This window comes from Oxyura jamaicensis, chromosome 6 (genome assembly GCF_011077185.1).
Source record: "Oxyura jamaicensis isolate SHBP4307 breed ruddy duck chromosome 6, BPBGC_Ojam_1.0, whole genome shotgun sequence".
NCBI lineage: Eukaryota > Metazoa > Chordata > Aves > Anseriformes > Anatidae > Oxyura > Oxyura jamaicensis.
The window spans coordinates 16,992,698-17,001,855 of record NC_048898.1 but is presented as its reverse complement, the minus strand read 5'-3'; the positions used below and the strand labels follow the sequence as shown (position 1 = coordinate 17,001,855).

Below are 9,158 nucleotides of genomic sequence, written 5' to 3'. Positions count from 1 at the left end.
TTTTTTTTTGTTGTTGTTGTTTTTTTTGTTTTTTTTTTTTTTTTTCTTTTTCTCTTTGCTTTATACATTTCTGTTTTATTACAAAGACTGCAAGTATTTTTTGCTAATGGAAGGAAGCTCCTGGAACATACTCTGCAGCTGGATTTAAAACATTATGAAGCAGAAAGTGTTTCAAGATGATTTTTTCCTGTCAAAAATTCACATTCTTTTTTTAAAGTAAAAAAAGAAAGAAAAAAAAGGGTGAGGGGAGAGGGTTTGTTTTCATGGGAAGAGTGTTATCAAAGATGTGTTCTCAGAGAAATTTGGTGTGAGGAACTGTTTCCACTCTGCCCAAACTGAAAAGCACTTGAGGTTATTTGTGGAAGAAGCCATGTTTCAGTCAGTTCTTGATAACATGGCTCCCATCAATGACGAGGTGAGATGGACGTGCCTACCCCACATGTGCTGCCTCTCATGCCCTGATGGTATTTGGCAGCACCACCAGCACCTTTGCAAAGTCCTCACCTCACCACCAATGCCACCAGTTCTCCATGGAGCCCATACAGAAAGCAAAGGCAGAACTTCAGCTGTGTGGAAATCCTGCTGGGAGGCCTCAGCCCATCGTCTCCTCCAGCCCTCATCCAGGGAGCCCAGCCCCATGCTCTCCAGCCCCAGCGTGGTGGAGCCTGGCAGGAGGTGTCAGGGGAACGTCAATAACGATGTCTGGCACTTGCTCACCTCTGCCTGCAGTTGTTGATTCACTGCCCAGAGATCCGTGTCTGTCATTAGGAGGCTAAAGAGAAGAATGAAGCTCATTTCAGAGTCAGATACATCGATAACCTCCAAAGTCCTCCTCAGCCCAAGGTTTCCAGACTGCACAGAGCAGAGCTTGCTTTGCCTTGCCTTTCTTCGCATTGCATTGCCTCACTTTGCCTTGCTTTGCCTCACCTTGCCTTGCCGTGACAGCAGATGACCCCCATTGTTCCCATGGGGATGGGGCTGATGAGGACCTGCTGCTGAAGCCCTGCTGCTGCAGGTGCCCACCTCATGCAGCCCCCGGCCCAGAAGGTACTTGTGGGGAAGCAGGTTAATGAGCACACGGAGCTGAGCTTGTCCCCGGTGTTGAGCCTGCTGAGGTCAATGGAGGCTCCAAGCAGCCCGCAGGGTCCTATTCCTGAATTCAAGAGGTGTGCAGCAGATGGAAGCACCTCTCCTGCAGAGACAGCTCGGCACACAACATGCTGCCTCATAGCTGGTGTTTCGGGGCTTATTTCTCTGTGGAGCTTTTCAGGGCGACATCACTGAACAACTCCAAGTGTGGCTATTCCAGGATAAAAAGGTCTGCACTGGGGTTTGTTGAGAATAGCTGTCTGGAACAGCCCTGCGTGAGGAGAACGTGTCCTGCAGGGTACACAACAGCCTGTGGCACTGGGTACGTCGGTGACTTGTTACCTGGTCTCGCTGCTCGCAGCGTGCTCCCCGCTCCTTCATGGGACAGCCCTGCAGCCTGGAGGAGCCTGACAGCCTTTTCACCTGGGAACCTGCTCTCTAAACCTGCTGATGTGATCCAGAAATGGGCATTGCAAGGTTCCCAGGTCCAGGCTGAAAGCCCCACTGCTAGAGAGGGAATTTGCTTAGCCTGGGTGCTGGAGGGGGCATGCTGGGCTTCTCTTGGGTAAATAAATAGAGTGGGGAAGTGCCCCGGGAGGCCATCATTGACACAAGGGCTCTAAAACAGGCTGCTCCCAGCAGGAAGCCCCGCTGCTTGAAGTTTCTGTGCTCTCCCCTTCCCTGGAAATCACAGGTCATCGCTTGCAGCCACCTCCTCCCCACTAAAACTGTAATCAGTTAAGAGCCATAAAAACACGGCTCGGAAAGGCTGGGAATGTGACCTCATGAGAAAGGAAACACCGCAGCTGTGAGGAGAGGTGCTTCCCGGGCGGGCTTCAGAGCAGGGCCCCAGCTCTCCCACCGCTGTCTGTGCTTGGGTGTCCTGCCTGCTCCGTGCCTCAGTTTCCTCATCCACAAGGTGGGGATAACAGCACACGGACCCTCACCTCACAGGGCTGGCCCAAACCCCACCAGCAGGGACTCTCCTGCAGGTCACTCTGTTGGAACCAAGGAACCCCTTGCTCAGCAAAGAAAAGAGAGGTGCTGAAGGCAATGCCAGCAGGGAAGATGTTCCCATTTTCCCTTGCCCTGGCAATGCCAGAGGACAGGTACTTGCGCAGGGAAGGCACCAAAGTTTCTCCTTCCTCTTACGGCAGGTGGGAGAGGGATAGCAGCCGTAGCAGCCACATTTGGTGAAGGGTGGGTCTTACTCCAGTAATCAGGAAAAGGACAAAAGAACTAGACAAGAAACACAGAAACGAGACAGGTAGGCCAGCTGATCCTTTATAATGAACTAATTATACATTTTGTAATTATGTTTTCAGTGGCTTTAAGCTTTGCATTACATAATTTAATTACTGCAAAGAGCTACAGTAGAGAGAGACAGGTTCAACATTTGGAAAAAAGTGTTCATCGTCCTCCTCCAAGTGTGACTGGGATTTGCAACGACAGAGTCTCCCAATGCCCACTTCAAGCTGACAGGCTGAAATGCAGAAGTAGTAAAGCAAAGTGGGGACCAGAGGGGGACAGTCCCTCTTAGAGCTCCTTCCTCCCAGCACCCGGCATGGTCTGGCAGGTCCTGCTGCCACGAAGCCCTCCAGCCTGCTTCCCATGTCGAGCTGTGAAAAGCCCGGGCACATGGGGTAATGTCAGCAAGAGCATCTGAGTCTTGTTGCATCATCTCCTAGATGGGGAAAAAACACAGAGGCCCAACGGAGAGCACTTCCTATCCACTGATGATGCTGCTGCAAGGTGCCCCTACCACAGGCCCAGGCTCCCCCTTTCATCCCAGCCCTCCCTGCCTTGGCTGTAACCACACTCCCGCACCTTTGTCACCTAGGCCTGGGCCCAGGGATGCTGAAGGGTCTCAGGGCCCACTGGAAATGCCTGCCTGAGTGGGATACCCCTCATGAGATAGCCTTGCTTTTAGCCCAGCAGAGCATCCCCACCCCAGTACCATCCTGCCAGCATTCGTGGAGCCGCACAGGGGTGAATCCTGCTTGCTTGGCCTCTGCCCAGCACAGGATCTTGCATGCAGAGAGCATGGAGATATCTCTCTCCCCCACACTCTTATTCATGCTCATTATTTCTCCCATTCCTTCTTCACCAAAAAATGGGTGCAGCCCTGCTTGCAGAAACCTTTCAGAGTTATTCCTGCTTCATCCTGGGGCAGGCCAGTAGAGACAGCAATCCTCAGACCTCCCCTTCTGAGATGCTAGCTCTTAGCACCGCAGGGAGAGGGATTATTTGATCTTTATTAATTTATGGAGGTGAGGGAAGAGGGTGGAAATTGCACTGAAAGGGGCAGCCAGCAAGATGGCAAGGAAAAGAGGTTAAAAATGAAGTCATCATCTAATTGGCCCGCAGTGAATTATTCACATGTATAATCTTTTTTAAAAAAAAATTCAGCACAAGGCAATGCAAGTAAATGCTGTTCATGTTTAAAAGTCATTTCCATAAGTAAGTGCAATTTCTCTACTGTTTGCCCCTGTTTAATGAAGTGAAATCTTGTTTGCATTCCTCCCAATTTCCCAACGAAAGGCGCCCAAGCGTTTGCACCAAAATTACTCGGCCCAAATTAAAACCCTCCAACACTTAAAAAAAAAAAGAGGAGAAGGGGGGAAAAATAAGACTTATTTTTAAAATGCCTTAAGTGCATCCCAGCATCCTAATTTATTTTTAGACACTCGTTATTAAGAGTAGTAGTAAGTTTCCCCTTCCCTCTCGCTCTCTCTCTTATTTAAATGAACTTAATGGCAATAGATGCAAATGTCTGGAAGAGGAAAATAGTTAACATTTATTTATTCTTACTGTTGTCTCTTCCCTGGCTGGTGTCATTAGAACAGTTCGTTGCATCCCATTCGCTCCCATTAGCTCTGCTATCAGAGCCACCCAGCACGACTCCAGCACGGCTCGAAGTGCTTTCTGCGGCCCACATAGGGACTACATCATCATCTCCGAGGCACTGGCTTAATGACAAGAAAAAAAATCGGAATATATTGCACAGCGATCTGGGGAAACAACAACAAAACCCGCCGCCGCCGCCGCCCATGGCCGCCTGCCCCTGACCCGCCGGCGCGCGGGCCTCCGTCGGGCGGACAGACGGACGGGTCGTGGCGCGGGGACAAACGCGCCTTCGCAACCCATTGATCCGGGCGGCGTGCAGGCAAATACGGCCACGGGGACCCGGGGCGCTTCCAAATGCACTCGGAGGACCAAGCAGCTGCTGGCTGCGGCACAGCCGTCCCCCTGGCAGCTGCCAAAGCCACTCGGCAGCGCGGTGCCGGGCGTGTTTCCCCATCACGGCCTGGTCCCCCTGCCTGTGTCAAGGCACAAATGCTCTCCTAATGGAGCGGGACCAGTCCAGGGGTCCTCTCCAACCCCTGGACATGGAGGAGGACCTGGCCCACGCTGGGGAGAAGCTGCTCGCCCTCCCCAGGTGCCTGCGGGTAGGGGTAGGCCGCTGCGTCTTTCCGAGGCCTTCGGTCCCCCGGCACCGTCAGGGCGAGGACGGCAGCCAGCAGGAGGGAGAGACCCAGGGCTCGGTGACAGCGCCAGCTGACAAAGCAGCATTTGGGAGGGAGGACATCAGCATCTGCGGCGCTGACACATAAAAGAGAGGCAGCAGCTATTACAGGCGGGGACGGAGGCGTTTAGAGGGCCCTCCCCCCCTCCATAAAGTTGACATTGTCTCCCATGATAACTTTTCTGCTGAGGTAGGAGACACTTTACTGCAGAGTTGCACACAGCGAGTAGCTGCCCTCCCCCCCAACCCTTCCCATCCTCTCCCTCTCCCTCTCTCTCTCCAGCATCATTTACATCCTTAATTAGCTGTAATTCTGCAGTGCTCATTAGGGAAGGACTGGAAAATATCAAGGAGCCCACAAGCAGGGGGCTTTGAGGGAGAGGGAGGAAGAGGGGGACGCGGGCACCAGGCTGAGAGGGGATGCCCGAGGCTGGGTTGTGGAGCCAGGAGCCAGGGGCTGCTTGCTTAATTTGGGTGGGATGATTACACTAATTTGGGAGCACTGATCCAGTGATGGGGTTAAAGAGGCCACGCTGTCCCACCTAGAAAGGCAGAAGTCCAGAGAGCAACAGCATCTAACCAAGAGGACTGGTTCTTACTGCTGTGCTGGAGGATGAGGTCTCTCTGCTGAGCCATTCAGTGTCCTAAACCTTAAAGCCAACCGTCAGATGCAGGAGGACAGCAGACCTTCTTCCCCTCCAGTGCACAAACACAGACACAAAAACCTGTCCTAAAATACAAAAACAAACAAACAAAATAAAATTAGGACTTGAAACTAAAGCCAGACGTTACATTCCACATTGTTGAATGAAACATTTCCTCCAACCCCAAATGGACAAACATTGTGAAGTTTCATTGTTGATCCAGATATTTGATGTAATTACTTTGCAGACCACTGGCACACCTGGGCAGCTCTCATCTGGCCTCCTCTTCACTCAGGCGTGTACAGACACAGGCAGAGTTGCGCCCTGCCTCCTCACAATGCCAAGGTACAACACCGGTGGGGAGGTGCTATTGCCTCTTTGCCTTAGCTTCAGCACAAAGAACAAGGAGATGAAGTGAATTGGGCAAGGGCACAAAGGAAATTTGTGGCAGAGCCAGGAGGTGACCTGCGATTTCCCCGTGTCTCTCTGAACTGCTAATTGCCAGCCACCCTTCCTTATGCTGCAGCACACGGACGGCTGGATGCCCACTTGCACTTGCTATTCTGGGCACATACTTGGCTACTTTTTAATTCACTGCCTCACTGTATCTTTGCTCGAGGTTAGATGTGCATGTAAAAGTCTATCGGGGAATTCAGTGAAGTTGATGGAGATGGTCTTTGCAAGTCCATCCTCCTACTTTTCACTTGCTGGTAATAACGTGAGCCTACAGTTCCTTGGGGCTGAGCTGCGATGATGTGTCCCACCAAAGACTCGAAATGACTACCGGTGCATATGGGATTAATACCTTTTTATAAATATAAGGGCATGTGCGCAAATGGGCACTTGCACTTCCAAGTACCTTCCTCTGTATGACTTTTATTTTCACCTCGTGAAGACATTTATTAACATCTACAAATTCCCACTGGTGTTTAGATGAAACTTGCCGTAACAGAGAAACAGAATATACAAACGTGTCAGAACAACTCAGAAGAGTACCCCGGTGAGGTACAGCTTTATAGGAGTGCCTAGGACTTTTGCAAAACTGCATTTCAGTGGTTCATATCATCGGCTCTGAGGTTTAACACAGGTTAACTCCTTCACACTTACCCAAGACAACTTATTTACATCACTCAGGCAAAGAGAAATCCGGCCCATCTTTCTGTATTAACATCTGGCTTCTCCTGGAGTGTTTGGTTCATAGATCTCAGAGGTCTTTATAAAGCAGATAAAATGTCCAGCTCCACTTGACATGAACTTTCAGAATGGACTTTGTCCATTACCACTCTTAAATATATATATATGTATATATAGAAAACTAGACCCCTCTTGGAGATGTTCAGTCAGTACAAGGATAGATGCCTCATCATTGCCTATGTGTCAGAGACAGGGATGTCAGCTGACTTAGACCTCGGTGTGGCTATAGCTCTGCCCACACGGTGTGTGGGGCTGGTGGGGTTCTGCAGAGGGTAAATACCTGCACGTCGCTGTGTGCAGGCTCCAGGAGAGGCGGGGTACCCGCCAGGCTCAAGTGTGTGCGAGTTTGTGGACTGCTGCTGAACAGCTCGAGGCATCAGCCGTAAGGGTTTAATTCCAGCGCAGAGCATTTCCCTCCTAACAGTCAATGAAACCATTTCTGCAAACCTCCCTCAGGTACTGCGCCAAGAATCTAACTCCAAGAAAACACTGGGCAAGACTTCTGGTCACTCGAACGATGGCAAATTGGGCAGCAAGCCTGAGAGACTGCTCGTGTAATTTGCAGAGAGATTTGGCTGACCGAATAGCACCGTGCTGCACCCCCATTTGCAAGCATGCCCGTGGCACACGGCAGCAGCAGCAGGCTGGCTCCCTCTCCGTTTCCTTCATGGAGGCCCAGGGGGGACCCAGGTTTGCTCCACACCAGCTTTCTGGCCATCATTCCCCATGGTGAGTCCCACCACGAGGAGCTGAGACATGAGCTCTGAGCTGGCCTCCGCCCCGCACTGCTCCATGCCAGCCTGCAGCATCCCCCAAGCCCCACGGTGCCCAGGCACCCTTGTGGATCACCTCCTCCAGAATCAGGCCCTCTCTCGGCAGGCACACCAAGCCTCAGAGTGCCTCCTGCTGAACCTGCTGCAGCAGCCCCTGGCCCCTGGGGCATCCGCGCCTTTCCCACAGAGGCTGGGGCGGCGAGAGGCAGGGAGAGGGAGACTGATAGCAAGGAAAAGCAGCGGATGAAAAGTAAACTCGCACTACATAAATTCTCAGATGATTTTTATAAGGACACAACGGTGTAGCAACTTGCCAAGAACAACACTGAAATTATTTCAAGGTTTCCCATTTGTTTGTAAAGTGAATATTGACAGTGCAGGCAGCAGTCTCCCGGTGTTCCCCTGGGAACTGTTAGTGTCCGTAGTAACGAGGTCATTCCTTTTTTATTAGGAGAAGGGTTTCTGTAAAGTTAAATGTGCTGACAGCCTCTTGCCTTTGATGTTGGGTTTCACCTCAGTCCCTCCTGCAGATATTGCCGCTCCTCCCTCGCAAAGACACATCCCTGACAAACAATCTCCCCTCTGTCTTCCCTGCTTGTTTGTTTAGATGCATGATAGGCAGCTCTGCTAAAGGGCAGCACATGAAGGCGGGCTGGTGCTTCAGCGGACGGCAGAGATGTGAGAGATTTGGTCGCTGTAATTAAGCCAGCCTTCATCCCCCAAACTGCCATGACTCCCAGTACCCTTCACTTTATTGACCAGACATAATTACGGTGACAGCACTCACGAGCCCCTCGGTCACAGCTGCACCGCAGTTGTTCGGAGGAGCAGGGGACACCACGGAGCCCCAGCTCTGAAGCCTGGCCTGCAGGCAGAGGCAGGGGGCAGCCGGGCTGCGCGCCGGCTCCGGGGCTTCCCGTCCTCTGCAGCTGCAGAGGCAAGAAGGACGGCAAGGTCCTTCCCGAGCAGGCACCAGGGATCCCTGCTGCTGCCCTGTTAGTTCTCACATCCTCGTGGAGTGGCCACCAAGCGCCCACCTCCTGCGCACCACAGCCCGCAGGGACACAAATACGTAGGTGGGCCTCAACCACTCCACGGCCTGCAGCGACCAGCTGAGCTACTAAAAGAAAGGACTTCTGGTGAGGACAGCACGGAATTAGCACGTGGGATACTCAGTTCTGGGCTCTACCAAAGAGTTTTCTGCAGGACCCGGCAAATCAATAAAACTGTCCCCGTGTAAAGGCACAGGGTTGCCCCAGGAGCCTCCTTCAGCGTCTGCTTGGAGCCACAGCCGCTGCTTGCTCTGCACGTGCCTGCCCTGCATCCAACACAAGGCAGCCTCTGTCCCACCTGGCGCCTCGGCACAGCACGGTAACACAAAGAAACCAACATTTTTTGTGTTTGAACATTAAACAGGCAACAATGCCCACCGAGGGTATTGTGTGTAGCCACTCCTCAGTGTAGCAAAAGATAAATAATACGTTCATGCTTCAAAGCGAAGTACACATTGTGTGCACCCAAATAATAAGAAATAATGTGAGTATCCTTGTTCATCATGGACGTAGTAGGAAGAAATCAACTTCTTCCCTGGGAACGGGTGCTTAGAAATGATTTATTCACTCTTGGGAATTGAATGCAAAAGCCAAGGAGACACCGTTGTGCACTGAGGTGGACCAGAGATTTGTCTGCTCGTATTTAACCACAGGATCAAGAATTGCAGTCGAGTGGCTGGTGATGGCACCAAAACTCCTTGGCTCTGAGATCCACATTCAAAGTCAACCAGGAGTCTGTGCTAAAGAAGGCTGTGACTGTACATCCTACAGCTGGCCAGGGGCTGGCATCAAATAGGCTGCTACGACTCAGCCTCATTTACAGACCCCAAACATTGGCATCAGCTGATCACCAAATGATCTTCCCAGCTGGAATCGCAGA

The 9,158-nt window shown here is 51.6% G+C and overlaps 1 long non-coding RNA gene across 7 annotated transcripts in view; it reads right to left on the bottom strand.

Moving 5' to 3' along the window:
* Positions 1-2,355: 2,355 nt before the first annotated feature.
* The window catches only part of LOC118169415, a 44,876-nt gene continuing 38,073 nt past the window's right edge, over positions 2,356-9,158 (bottom strand). For 5 of the 7 annotated variants that reach the window (XR_004752079.1, XR_004752080.1, XR_004752081.1 and 2 more), the window contains 3 exons: positions 5,215-5,345; positions 3,901-4,058; positions 2,356-2,773 (listed from right to left, as the gene is read on the bottom strand). This is a non-coding gene — a long non-coding RNA (uncharacterized LOC118169415). Of the gene's footprint in view, positions 2,774-3,900; positions 4,059-5,214; positions 5,346-5,441; positions 6,160-9,158 lie in introns of those variants that run through there. The other 2 variants (XR_004752085.1, XR_004752084.1) reach the window with 2 other exon arrangements.